This window comes from Rhipicephalus microplus, chromosome X (assembly GCF_043290135.1).
Source record: "Rhipicephalus microplus isolate Deutch F79 chromosome X, USDA_Rmic, whole genome shotgun sequence".
NCBI lineage: Eukaryota > Metazoa > Arthropoda > Arachnida > Ixodida > Ixodidae > Rhipicephalus > Rhipicephalus microplus.
This window is the reverse complement of record NC_134710.1, coordinates 457,088,622-457,102,462: the sequence shown is the minus strand read 5'-3', so window position 1 is coordinate 457,102,462 and position 13,841 is coordinate 457,088,622. Positions and strand designations below refer to the sequence as shown.

General features: G+C 44.5%; 1 protein-coding gene across 6 annotated transcripts in view; it reads right to left on the bottom strand.

The window, feature by feature from the left end:
* The window catches only part of LOC119160848 (sodium-coupled monocarboxylate transporter 1), a 407,992-nt gene that overhangs the window by 166,169 nt on the left and 227,982 nt on the right, over nt 1–13,841 (bottom strand). The gene's annotated exons all lie outside the window — the stretch shown is intronic.

Below are 13,841 nucleotides of genomic sequence, written 5' to 3'. Positions count from 1 at the left end.
CCCCGAGGAGTTAGCGTCGACTGTAGTTAGATGCCATCTGTAGAATTTTATTTATGTAGCAGTGCACTAGGCTGTTATCAACGCGAGTACTAGTGCTTTATATGAGCTCATCGCATCTTGTGTTGCTAATTCTCATGTTCCTGTTGGCATTGTTACGCAAGTGTAAATAGCTGGTTAAATGAACTTCTGTGACTATTCGACATATGGCTGTGCGTGCAACATTTGCACACATATTTAGCGTCATTTCATAACGTGTCGCCGATTTAAAGAATTACAACACGATCCACTTCCTTCGCGTGCTTTCGAAACCTTAATTCCCTCATTACCTGAGATATGCGGAGTTTTTTTAATTTTCGAGCTGTGCAATATAAAAGATAGAGCTGTTTCCATTATCGACAAGCCCTTCATAGCCGGCGGTGCTCTGTGCATGTGACATGCACAAGTGAAGCCGAACGGCGTGTTCGGACGCTGACTAGTGATCTTACGAATAGCGAACGAGGATAGCAGGGGCACAGTGCTGTACTAGTCCACTGTGTATGTGAAGGGAGCATATTCGAACCCTACACTGTGAGAAAAAAATATCCGAGAAAGGAATTGTTGTGGCTCATGACCTTTGTAATCTCTCTCGCTTTTAAATTACTACTTCGTGTTGAAATAAAAGACGCTGGATGCCATAGTTATAGTTATACCAACACCTTTAGAGCACGTAGTAAAAGGATATGAACATCAAGTTTTACCTCGTGGGGAGTTTTTATGACATAATTTTAATCATCGTTCTAAAGTTTATTATCATGTGCAGCTGCAGCTGCTTCAGTGCCCTTGCCCCCCCTCCCCCGAGTACCATTTTCAAAAATCGTGAAGGTATGCACCCACCACACATGTTTTTTTTCAACAATTGGTATTGCTTTATTGTGCTTCATGGCTTAACTTGAGCCAACACATTTTCAATGGAACTGGAGCTGCATAAGTACGAGTGAAGAAAGCATTCTGCAAACAGAAACAAGGGCCTGCTCTAAGAAAAAAACTGCTGCAAAGCTGTCTTGAAGACTTTCGCAAATCGTTGCCTTTTGCTGTCTGGTGGCCTTGAAGCCGGCAGTGCAAGAAGCGTGCGCTTTATGTGTCATGTTGAGCTGATGGATCTCTCGTGTTTCTTTTATCATCGAGCGGCCGTGTGCTTCTGAGCGCGAGCCTCCAAACCTGAACGTCACGCATACTTCACTTCTGTGCCGAATGATGAAGAGCTGCCAGTGGTAACAAAATCAAACTGGTGTCATCGTTTGTGCTTCCTTCTTGAAAAGTGATATTTCACAACTTCGAAGCGATAAGCAGAAGACATCGCTAAGTCGTCGGCACCGAGCCGGCCAGCAGTCAGTGTGAGTGCGTTGCCGAGGCAGGTTAAAAAAAGCATAGCATGACATCACAATAACTGTATTTAGGTCAAGAGGGACAGATATTTAGGGGAGCCATAAGCCTCCCACCATACCAAGTCGGTGGCGCCACCTACGATGAGACCAAAAGTCGAAGTTCGGTCGCAATGTCGTGGGCCCTCTCGATGGTCTGCAGTCCTGTATGAAGGCTGCTGCTCTTTACAGATGCACCCCGTTGCTTCGTCGTGATGGTCGCTGAGGCGTTAAGAGCTGGGCACAGCCAGAGCTTGGGAGTAAAAGAGCATGAGTCATGGCCACTTCGGGGGCACGACTGTGAATGGTCGGGTACTATTCAGTTAAAAGATTTAGGGATAGGATACGAACAGGTTTGAGGTAATCTAAATGGGCTCGTCTGAGGCTTGGTCAAATCGGGGTGGGAGGCTTCAAATATTTTCTGGCCAGATGGTAGTGAAAAAAAATTGTGTGAAGGAGACAACGGATCTTTACAATTGTCGACCTTGTTAGGAGCATGGATATTCGTGACAGCACGGCACGTGAAATCGCGCGCAATCCGGTGAGCCTGCTCGTTAGGGATACATCTGAGTGGGTTAACTGAGCCATCTAGATGGGCTGTAAACCACACGATGTGGTACCCTCCTTCGCTGCACTCCCGGGTTTGTTGAAGTGCTTTTACCACAATACTGTTTGCCTGTTCTGAAACAAGGGCGTTCGAGAAAGATTTGACTGACGTACGCGAGTCCGAAAAGACAGTGTCGGGGACTTTTGCGTTGTGAAAAGCCAGAGTGATTAGCGCTTCCTCTGCCACATTGGCAATTTTTGTATAAACAAAGACTGCAATGACCAGGTTAGCTTCCGCGTCAACGACCGAAATAGTGAACTTATCCCCACCGTGCAATCTGGCAGCATTGACAAAGAGGGCTTTGAGTTTATGCTGATTATTTTTGTGAGTATGGCCTTGGCCTTTCTCGACTCTTCTATTCTCTTTATGCACTGGGTGGATGTTACACGGTACGGGGTCAATCATGACTGGAGTGCGGATTTCTCTAGACAAGTAAACTTTCGTCACCAGTTGAAGTCGAGGCTGAATACCCGCTTCTTCTAAAAGCTTTATCCCTGGCTTAGTAGTTGAAAGACTCGTTCTTTGAGCAGATGTGTGAGATTCTATTAGCTCGTCAATAGCGTTGTGGAGTCATAGCTCTAATAGCTTCTCGGTGCTGGTGGACTGTGGAAAGCCGAGCACGCACTTGACCTCTGTTATGATTAGAGAAATGAGTTTGGCATTCTCCGCTTTAGCCCAAATAAAGTACGGCAAGACGTAAATAACATGCGTTTGAAAGAATGACTGGTAAGCTCTGATCAAAAAATTCCCCTTTGAAGCAACCTGTGCGACTTGAAACGTAGGCTACAAGTCTTAGTACATTACTTGCCTGCCCCGTGAGCCTGTTGAGCGCCTTCAAGTTACAGCCCCTGGCATCAATGAGGAGACCTAGAATCTTTACGGAATGCCTCCTCGCTATGACCTGTCAAGTTTTAGATCAAATTTCTAACGGCAGAATTTTCAGAGGCGCAAGGTTACGAAGCCCGTGTCTAGACAGTCGGTATAACAGGTGCTCAGACGTATCAGGGCAGAGTTGAAGGCCTGTGTTTGGAAGAAAGCCTTTCGTATTCTACACACAATTTTTAAGGAGTGTTCGATCTCAGCCAGAGGGCCACCCAGTGTCCAGATCGTGATGTAGTTCGCATAAATGGCGTGACCTACATTCGGGATTGCAGCGAGGTGTGTGGAGAGCCTCTGCATGTCTGCTGTAATAAAGTATTGCGAATTATCCGATTCATGCACCAACCACTGTCAAATATCTAGGAGGAAGGCGATCTCCAAGACAAGGTAGACCGAACCAATGAGCAGCCACTGGTGAGCGCGGTGAAACCTTTATGGAAATGCCATAGATGGCACTTGTATTAGTTATATGTGGCCACAGATAAGCATATCTGTCTGCATATGTGGATTCCGTTTACCATAAATGGATGTATATCTGACGGAGCCTATTCTTTTATGAGGTAATATACAGCCATATATAGCATGGTTTCTTCATACACTGCCACTAGATGAAAAAGTGCAGAGGTACGGCACCCACTGTGTGCTCCAAAACCGGCTTGATGGTGACCAGGACCACCGCTGAGGCGCCACCGGGGGGCGGCAGTTTTCACGAGCGTCCACGGAATCACATGCGCGGCACGCTTGCGGTAGTTACAATTGAGCACTGAATATCTGGGAGACCCGCGAAATCTTTTAATATCTGTCTAGCGTGTGCCCACCAGGTAAATGCCGATCTTGCTTTTACATACCTCCAGTCCTTGCAAATTTTTAGTATTGTCTTGCCCGAGATAGAGCATTGCACACCGGTCAGTTTTGGCGGTAGTAAGAATAGTGAGCCCATTTCACTCGAGTCCTACATTATCACAACTAACTGATGTCGAAGAGCTACGCCTTTTCTAGCATATCGAAATTCATTATAGTAAGTTTAAGCATGTCGCTTCAGAAAACGTTGCTTCAGATTGAATCTTTTCGTTTAAAATAAGCAACATCAGCAATTGCAGTTGCCACTCGTCATTTAACACAAAATAAGATATACTGTCTACTTCTTCAACACACGTCTTTGGATTCGTAAAATACACTATCAGATGCAACAGACACTAAATACACTTAGCATGTGTACGATCTCATAACAGTGGACTTGAGCCTATTTGAAATTTCAATAACTGACACTTCAGTGCTGGCAATTGAACGAGCAGTTATGAACTGAATACTATGAAGACTGTGAGAAGAAAAGAGCGATGAAAAGATGAAATATGTGAACATAACTCTTTGGGTTCCTGTGCATTTCAATGTTTTGGTCTCTTTTCGTAACGACGTTCTCATGGTAATTCTACCTGTTCAACTTTACATTCAACAGTGAACACATAATCAGAACAAATTGCGTGAAAGTATTCGATTTGTTCTCTATTTACGGCTGATCCTGGCATTATTTTATTATTTTTTTACTTTTTCACACTTTTTAATGATAAACCAGTTGACACTTGCTTGACAGAATTTTAGGCGATATTCTTCAGGGAGAATATCCGAGTGAGTGCATACTAGTTGGCGAAACACACACACACACACACACACACACACAGACACACACACACACACACACACACACACAGAAAATGTGCGTTATTCTGCAGCCGACAAGCTTATGTTCACTTTCACAACCCTACCGCCGCTGGCTGCAAACGTTGTTGCATCCAGGAGTTTGGACACCACCTTCACATTTGCTCTTATGTCTAGTTTTTCTCTAATTCCTGCCTTATCCGTAATTTTCTTTTAATGTTGGCCTGTAAGGCATTGGCACCTTCGTCATTAGTTCTAGTTATTTCTGAACGCTGTCGCGTTGTGGTGTTGTCCATCTTCCGCAAGGCCATGCGGAACTGATGTTCATTTTCGTAAAACAGCTCGAGCACTCCTTCCATTGAAGAAGTTAGGCTCTCTGTTGTCGATGGCGGAATGGCACACACACTTAAACTTACCTCAGCAAAACATGCGGAGGCAAAAAGGTGCCGAAAAGCAACTGATGGGAGACAAGAGATTATATTTGAAACAAATATACACATGGCAGCCAACTCACAAGTTGAGGGCCTCTCCCCAAAAGAAAGCGAGGAGGGTCGTTTAGGAAAGTCCTGTGGTAGGAAAAAAAAGCACAAACGATCTGCCATACTCGTCTCTCTTTACTTTTCATGTTATTTGCTATTGTTGTTTTCTTCAACCTCCAGCTTGTGCTTCAAACATTTCTCTTCTATGTCTATCGACAATGAAACCATCTGTTCGGTCTTTTCATGACAGCCTGTCCATGGGGACTGGTGAATCACTCCAAAGCGCTTGTCTTCTGGCAGTCTCCATCATGCAATTATGTCAACTATTTTTGCTTATTTGTTCTACTATGTATCGTCCACAAAATGGCACCTGTGCTCGCTCCAACGAAGTCACGTGTACTCGACTGCCCGACAGCTGCCGTGGTTTTGCGATGTGTTAACATAAAAACGTGGTGGTTACTTGACCCGGCTGTATACACACACACAAACACACAAACACACACACACACACACACACACACACATATATATATATATATATATATATATATATATATATATATATGTATATATTTAAGGGCTCTAAGGAGTATTACACTGGCTCTGATAGTGTACAAAGAAGTGCAATGCACACACAACAAACATTTCAGCACAGTTTAGTCCGACGTTTAGGCTGGGGGATCAGCCTTCGTCTGGAAAGGCCGGTCCCCCGGCCGAAGCGTCTGACTAAACTGTGCTGAAATGTTCTTTGTGTGTGTGAATTACGCTTCTTTGATATATATATATATATATATATATATATATATATATATATATATATATATATGAGATTTACCAGACAATAATACCAGGGATTGTATAAGGGAAGTTATTAGAAGTGATGTAATGTAAATAATATTTAAGAAAAGCGTGAAACACTAACTTGCCGTTATAACTCACGGTAAGTTAATCTTTCACCCACTTTTCCTAATTCTTATTTACATTGCATTTTATCTTATAACTTCCGCCATACTTTCTTCGGCAATATTGTGTGTTAGATGTCATTATTATTGCGGTAAAGCATGGAAAAATAAGCCCTAAGGTATACACATATTTCCCGTATATATATATATATATATATATATATATATATATATATATATATATATACGGGAAGAAGTGTTTACCTACGGGCTCTTTTTTCTGTGTTTTGACACAATAAAATGAGATCTGACAATAATGACAAGGATTGTATAAGGGAAGTTATTAGAACCAAGTAAAGTAATTGAGAGAAAGAAAAGTGGGTGAAAACATGACTTGCCGTGAGCAGGAATTGAACCTACGAACTCCGAATAACGCGTTCGATGCTCTGCCACTGAGCTATCCCCGCGGCCATACTCCCAGGCACATTATTGGGTTTATATGTGAATTTACACGTGGGAGTGTCAGTCAGTGCCACCTCTATCCATGGCGGCGAGTGTGGTACACTCTTTTACGAGCCTGTATGGCGCCACGTAGCACGTGAACTTATCACGAGCTGACAGGTGATCAAGGGTCCCGCGTATACAACCTAAGGCACCAAGTCTGCCAGTAGGAGACCCTTGTTAATGAATAAGGGAAACAAGTGTATAGCTAAGGGCTCGTTGTTTCGTTTTTTGACACAATATAATGAGATCTAACAGACAACGCGCACAAATAAATATTTAGTGTCCTGTTGGGAAAAAGTATCGATAATATCTCCCGTTTCCACGAACACAAAGACCTATAAACACCTGTTTTAGCAGTCATGCTATAGGCCATTCGTAGTCACAATACTTGTACATGACAAGCTCGCATGCAAACCAATCACTTTTGACCGAACTCCATAAAGGTTGTTGATAAAGTCATTTCAATTATTCATCGCGCACGCAGTTCGTACGGTCAACTGCAAGCCAATGTTTCTTTTTGACTCACTATGAACGTTCAGTTCTTACGCCAGAAAAGTTCTAAATAAAAACACTCAAAAACCTTTTTACGAAACATAAATCGCGATTGAAGTTTCTTAATGATATTCATCATTGCCGAGCCAGAATTCATTTAGCGAAATATTTGCTTCCACCATACTATGTCTCACTCCGTGTTAACCATGGTTCAAGATAAGAGAAATTGCATGTAAAACTGACGCATTTCAAGATTATTTTTACCAAAACACCCAGAGAATGGAACCAACTGCCTTCTAGCATTGCCTCTACCATCTGAATTGATTTGTTTTTATGATATAATGAGTGTGTTGCATTTTTATTATTATATGTATTTGTGCTACGGATTGTGATTGAGGTGACTTTAAATATGTTTGGCTGACTGTGTATCTTTTTGTATTTAACTATTTGTAATTGCTCCCCCCTGTAACGCCAATCAGCGCTGCAGGTAATGAGTTAAATGAAGTATTCATGAAAATGCACTAAAATTGAACCCAATCAATGTATCTCTTCAGGCTAAGTGGACTAACAGTGAGATCTGCCCACAGAAAACTACAAATTGGTTGCCAAGTTACGTTTCATCAATTATTTTTTAAGAATGACTTAAAATATAATCAGGATCTCTTGAACAAGAGTGTGGAGAGGATACTAATAACCTTTGTTTTGGAGACGATGGTGACTACATGCAGACCTTTCAACAAGCAGCAATATTTTTAAATGTCGGACAATTTGTAGGGCTATAACGTATGCCGGCTGCACAAGCTGAATTCGTACAGATGAATCATCTGAGTAGTTATCTATAAAGGTAACCATAATAGGCCATGTTTATTCTTATATGAACCCTTTTATATATATATACGTATGTAGATGATTGCCTTATCTGGCCTTATACAGCAACGTCCATATATCGGTATATGAGAGATTATGTATATCATGTTGCAAAGGGCCCAGAAAATTCTATATCAGGAAGGGGGCACATAACGTTATATAGGGCCCAAATATGGGGATTCAGTACATATTCTGATATGCCCAATTTCTGATGTAGCCACATATGGGAATTTTTGTATAGGTTCATATATGGGATTTTCGTAAGGGCTGTGATTATCCTATTCTGAGTGATTCATGTCTGGCGCACCTTTGAGGAACTTGCGAAGCAGAACTAGAATTCGCACAAGAGTGTACACAGCTCAGTCTGGTTACTGGTCGACAGCGCAGGATTGATTTCAATATGCCAGCATGCCGTGTCTATAGTGTCGGCGACGTCCGACAAGAAATAGTTGCCAACCTCTGGTATTTTGTTGGCAAAAGCGATCAAAGTGCCGTAGAATAGTGGTGGATGCTCGTGGCTAAAGTTGGTAACCAGCCACTGCTATCAGCCACCACGTAGCTGTATAGCACTTCTGGTTACGAAAATGTATTGTTTCAGTAGGCGCTCAAAGGTAGTTTCGGCCACTGGTATGGCATCGCCCAAACTGCAGCATGTGATGTGACGACGACCATGGCACTTGTTTGAGAAGGAAACGTGACACTGTCTGCAGAAACACGAAGTACGCCGAGACACTGATCATCATTTTGTACATAACTTGCTTGGTCGGCTGAAAACGTGACACTGTGCTCTTGCTCGTAAATATTAGCACGCCCCGCCGTGGTGGTCTATTGGCTAAGGTACTGGGCTGCTGACCCGCAGGTCGCGGGTCAGAATCGCGGCTGCAGAGTCGGCATTTCCGATGGAGGCGAAATTGTTGTAGGCCCATGTGCTCAGATTTGGGTGCACGTTCAAGAACCCCACGTGGTCAAAATTTCCACATTCCTTTGATCACAAAGCCAATGCTATGGGTAATCTCTTGCTGTGCGAGTTTTCAATCACGTGACTGTAGTCGCAAAAGTAGTGGCACCAGTCAGCGAAGCCTAAAATTGAAGTCAGCATATTTATTTATCTTGGCCCATTGTTTTTTTTATTGCGCTGGCCCACTGGAGTCAGATACAAAACGCGTTCCTCTGTGCCACCATGACCACCATGCTGTTCTTTGCTTGGAGATTGCAGGGCGAAGCTGCTCGAGCAAAGTGTCGAATGTTTGCGGCGGCATGTTCAATAAGCTAAGCACCACGAAACGGAAGAGAAAATGAATTATGCACCATCTACTCTTGTAATTGAAATCGCTTCTTCACTTGAACTTCAGTTGCCTCCACGTTCAGTGCAGCGCGTTTGAAACACCTTTGTACTGCCTTCGTATCCCCTGCAGTTCGAGACGTCTTCGCGCTACATTGGAAGTGGTGGGGTGTCAAGTTAAGGAGGGTTTCTGAATACGTAAGGCCTGTGTTCACAAACCAATATTGGCCTTACCTCAATTTTTTCTCATGTTTTTGAACCCTCTACTTGTGTTGGAAAAGCACAAAAATGGCAACGAGGTATAAGATTACAATATAATTTGTTTTTAGGCACTGGCCTTCTTTTCATGAAGCTCTATAACAGCTTACAATCGTAAGAAAAACTTAAGGTAAGAAGGCTGAGGATGTTTTTGCATACAAGCGGTTACTTTCAAAAATACTCCTCGTCGTGTTAGCACGGGTCTGAAAGCAGGCAGTTTGCGTGACCAGTCACCGCTCGCGAGCATCAAGACGCTGTCACCCCCCTTCTTTTTCTTTGGAAGCTTCCACGCTATCAGTGCTGACGCCATGACTGAGCGCATCACCGCCGTGACAATCTTTTCTTTTTCTCTCGAAGCAAACTCCATGACACTGCTGGTAATGGTGCGCGATAGCAGCTCAAGAAAACAATAATTCTGTTGCGCTCAGTTGGCCTCACTCACTCGGCTGGCGGAATCACCTGATCAGCTGATCGCCACCTTCTTTTTGATAATGGAGCCTGGACATCTTAGAGTTTGCGACGTCAGGCCACTCGCACGCCGTTTCTGCCGCTGTGAACTTCAGTCATGTCTTCAACGCCAATCACAACTGGTCGCTAAACTAGTGCTAGTCGCCAGTGTGAATCAACCTTCACAGTGGCTGATATGGCCACTTCCTCTGTTTCTTCAGAGTGGTTGGCTTTTACTGACCCGGCCGACCTTCTCATTCTTTTTGTATCGACCGACTCCGTCGTGAAAGTTTCTCTCCTGGGGTACCTGGCCCATTCAACTAATAGGGAGTTCTCGTTCGTGCCCTGCACTTTAAGGATTGCTTTCATTTGGCATGTCTTCCGTTCCACGTTTTAGATTGTGTGCATGCTTTCAGGTTGCGTTTCGGTGACAGTGTTGCTTAGAATATATTGTTGAGCATTTGTTGGAGACCACTCATTCAGTGATAATTTATTTCACTTTCTCTGATTTCTCTGCCTGCTAACGTGCTGGAAAATTTTTCGAGTTGGGTTGTGCGTGCAACTTCAGTTGTTTCCTCCAACGCGTTGTGGCCCCCCACTGAAGCTATATTTCGTTGCTGATATGTGATAGGCTACATAGGCTTAATTTGTAGGCTTTCCTAATGTACAGACAAAGGCCGCCACGTATGTGTGCAGCTTCGGTGGTCTAGTAGCTAAAGTACTCCGCTGCTGACCCGCAGGCCGCGGAATCGAATTCCGGCTGTGGCGGCTGCATTTCCGATGGAGGAGGAAATGTTGTAGGCCCATGTACTTAGATTTGGTTTCACGTTAAAGAACCCCAGGTGGTCAAAATTTCCGGAGCCCTCCACTACGGCGTCTCTCATAATCATATGGTGGTTTTGGGACGTTAAACCCCACATATCAATAAATCAATCAATCAATCAATCAATCGGCCGGCACAAATGTAAGCTCGTTTATGCAAAGGCGCGAATCTTTTTGTTGATCACTCTTTGAAATACTTTAATGGTTGCAATGACCTTGCTAAATAGGCCTTGTGGTTTGTATATTCACCATCGAGCCACAGCCCTATATCTGTGTGCGTTCATCAAACGAGTTCATTCTTGGCCGTCAGGGTGATTCCTTTGATCTGAAAATCAGTGGTTTCTTTGTATGGTCACCGCAGTTTTCTGGGTTAGTATAGCGAAAACTGCGACTTTTTAGGAGACCACTGTGGGCCGTTGTCGGCTGGGTAGTGTTCTGCTACCTGACGGCATTCAAGAGTCTTGTTTTCATTTGCCCAGCATTCGTGTTTAAAGATAACCAAATCGTGTTGTAGCCAGCATGTTTCGTGTAATTGTCTGCTTTGATATTGTGGAGTTTTTCGGGTAGTCCGATCATCAGAGGCTAAAGAGCATTTCGCAGCTTTGCGAGACCCAGCGCTCTCAATGACGATGTGCATGCTTTCTTCGACATATATTTTAATTGTACTTTTCTATTCGAGAGAAATTATTTGATTATAATGTGCGCGTGCTCGCCTAGATACAGTTGCATCACTCTCTCTGGAATGAAGGAGTGATAGGCACTATCGAAAGCCTTTGACATATAGATGACATATAGACATGTACCTGACGCTGCATGATATCTACATAGCTTTTTTTGCGAAACAGCTTACAGCAGTGTTGCAACTCTGTATTCAAACAGCTGCAAGCAATGAAGGATGTGTGAGTGCGATTCCCACCTAGAACGTGTCTAGAACCAAATACATTTGCATCTCTCTCAGTTTAGCCCTCGTGGACAACGCTGATTTTTCCTTCCCAACTAGCGATGCCGACGCTGGCTTTCCTTCGAAACAAACTCTAATGCTGTCGCGTTAAACTTTGGAGACGGTGAGCACACTCCGAAGCACCCAGTCGGACGTGAAGCCCAAATTATCAATAGAAGGGGAGTGGCCTTGAACAAGAGCGTAGTGGGAGCGGCGCGCGCATTTTTCCTCCTCCCGTCGTGAAATTTTACGACAGAGGGCGCGTGAGTGCCGTGCCCGAAAAGTCCCCGCCCCCCCAAAAAAAACAAATCTAGCGCCATTCGTGTAAATGTGCTGGTTCTTCTCCCCTCGCGTGCAAAATAGATAGCAAACGACGCTAGTTGAGGAGCTGTATGGCTTCTGGCCGCAAAGACGGGCGTGTGCTTATCTTTTCGTTAGAGTTCATTTGGGCGCCGCGGTTTCAAATGATGCACTGAAAGAGTTATTGAGACAGCAAAAATATGAACGGTAACGTTAAATACGGTCATGTGACGGGTATATCAGCAAGTGGCATGCAGTAGCCAAGGACATAACCGCAAGTGCGCAATATTTAACGCGATAGCCCACCGTTTGCGTCCCGACAAGCTCAGCGGTGACGCTCTCGATGACAGCGCCACTGCTGTCCGTGCGAGGCCAGGATTCCAGCCCACGAAGGGCTAGTTCGTTAAACGTCCACCACGTGCCGCATGAAGTTGAACCCTCCCCCTCGTTCCCTCTTTTCTCCTCCCACCACGACGTTGACGAGTTCCCTACGGAAATGGCCTCGGTCTTCAACCTGTTCTCGCCCGCCCCTCATTGCGGGAACCAAAGAATAGCGACCCGCTGTCAGTGCATTCCTACTCAGGCAGTTTAAGAGCCGGCCTTTGTAGAGTACGCGAACAGGTTCCGGACCGGCCATGAACAATTTTTCAGACTGAGGACTTCTTTTTTTTCTTGCCTTGGTTGAATTCGAGTCCTCACAGTTTTGATATAGTCATAGATAATTTATATATAAAAAACGTACGATCAACTGCATTACATTCTTTAGTTTTTTTTCTCGTCGTACGTAATCTATTGTAATCATAATATCAGGTTCAATATTTAATTTGTGGCTAAGTCATATTACTTTCCGACCCAAACTTTTTGTAGGGCAGAACAAAGTTTTTAATCTTAATTTTTTAGCTACTGTCACAGAACGAGCGCTAAAAACGGGCGCACCGCCAAATTCTTGCGATAACGCGCCCAGAGAGACGCGGCGAGATCAACGAAAAAAAAAAGAAAAGAGAAAACAACCATCCAAGGCTCCCCGGGCGCGCGACGCCTCTCCTCTCGGAAGCGTGGCTTCGCCGATGAACCTCCTCACCCCACAGCGGCGGCCGGGCAAGCACTAGAAATTTCCAGAAGGAAAGAGGCGTGTATGCCGAGTTGAGTCATCTGTCGTGGACGGCCCCCGTACAGTCTCGCGCCTTTTCCCAGTCTCGGCTGCGCATCGCGCCGACGAAATGAGAACTTTCTGGAATGTCGTGCGGAAGGTATTTAATCGAGCAGCGGAGATGAGAGATCAGGAGAAGACGGAAGTAGCGCCAGAGTGCGTAGGGATTCCGCCGTGTAGTCGGCGAATGTTTTGTCCGTAGGGACGAAGCAGGAGATGAAGAGGATTTCCACCTGAGGGGTGAAGGCTCGAGCTACAGGCAAGAGTGTGTGTTTACCGCTATCGAGCGAGGACGCGTGGCGACAGCTGCGTGTGTGAAGCCGACGTGTTCGGGCGAAGAAGTTTGGAGCTTGGAGAGTGGCCAATTGAAGACGCGAGGTTTCCTGGAAGAGAAACTTCGAGGGCGCGGAACGACAACAACGCTGGACTTTGAGTGAGTGATTCTCGGAAGAGTATCATTCAGACTTTTGTTCCAAGGACTTTGGGCTGAATAGGTTTTATATCTCTCTAGTCTTTAAGGGTCTTGGTTGTTAAATGCATGCGACTGCATTGTAGTGTGTACTGTTGTCTGTGTCCGTTGTTCGAGTGTGGCTAATTGTACTGTGTAGTGTGTTGATTGAATTGTGACATATTGTACTGAGCTATTGTGGAGTGAGCATATTGGTGTATTGTTTTTCTGATCTGCCATTATTGAAAATATAATTTTGTTTGTTTATCAACTCTCGGCTCTGACTTGTTCTTTGGGCCACAGCCGACGTCTGCTGGCGCACCAATAAGGACCACTTCTAAATTGTCCACGCTTTCGTGGTGCGGTTCGGGGGGCCGATACTTCGGCTCTTCGAATTAGCCCGGTGAT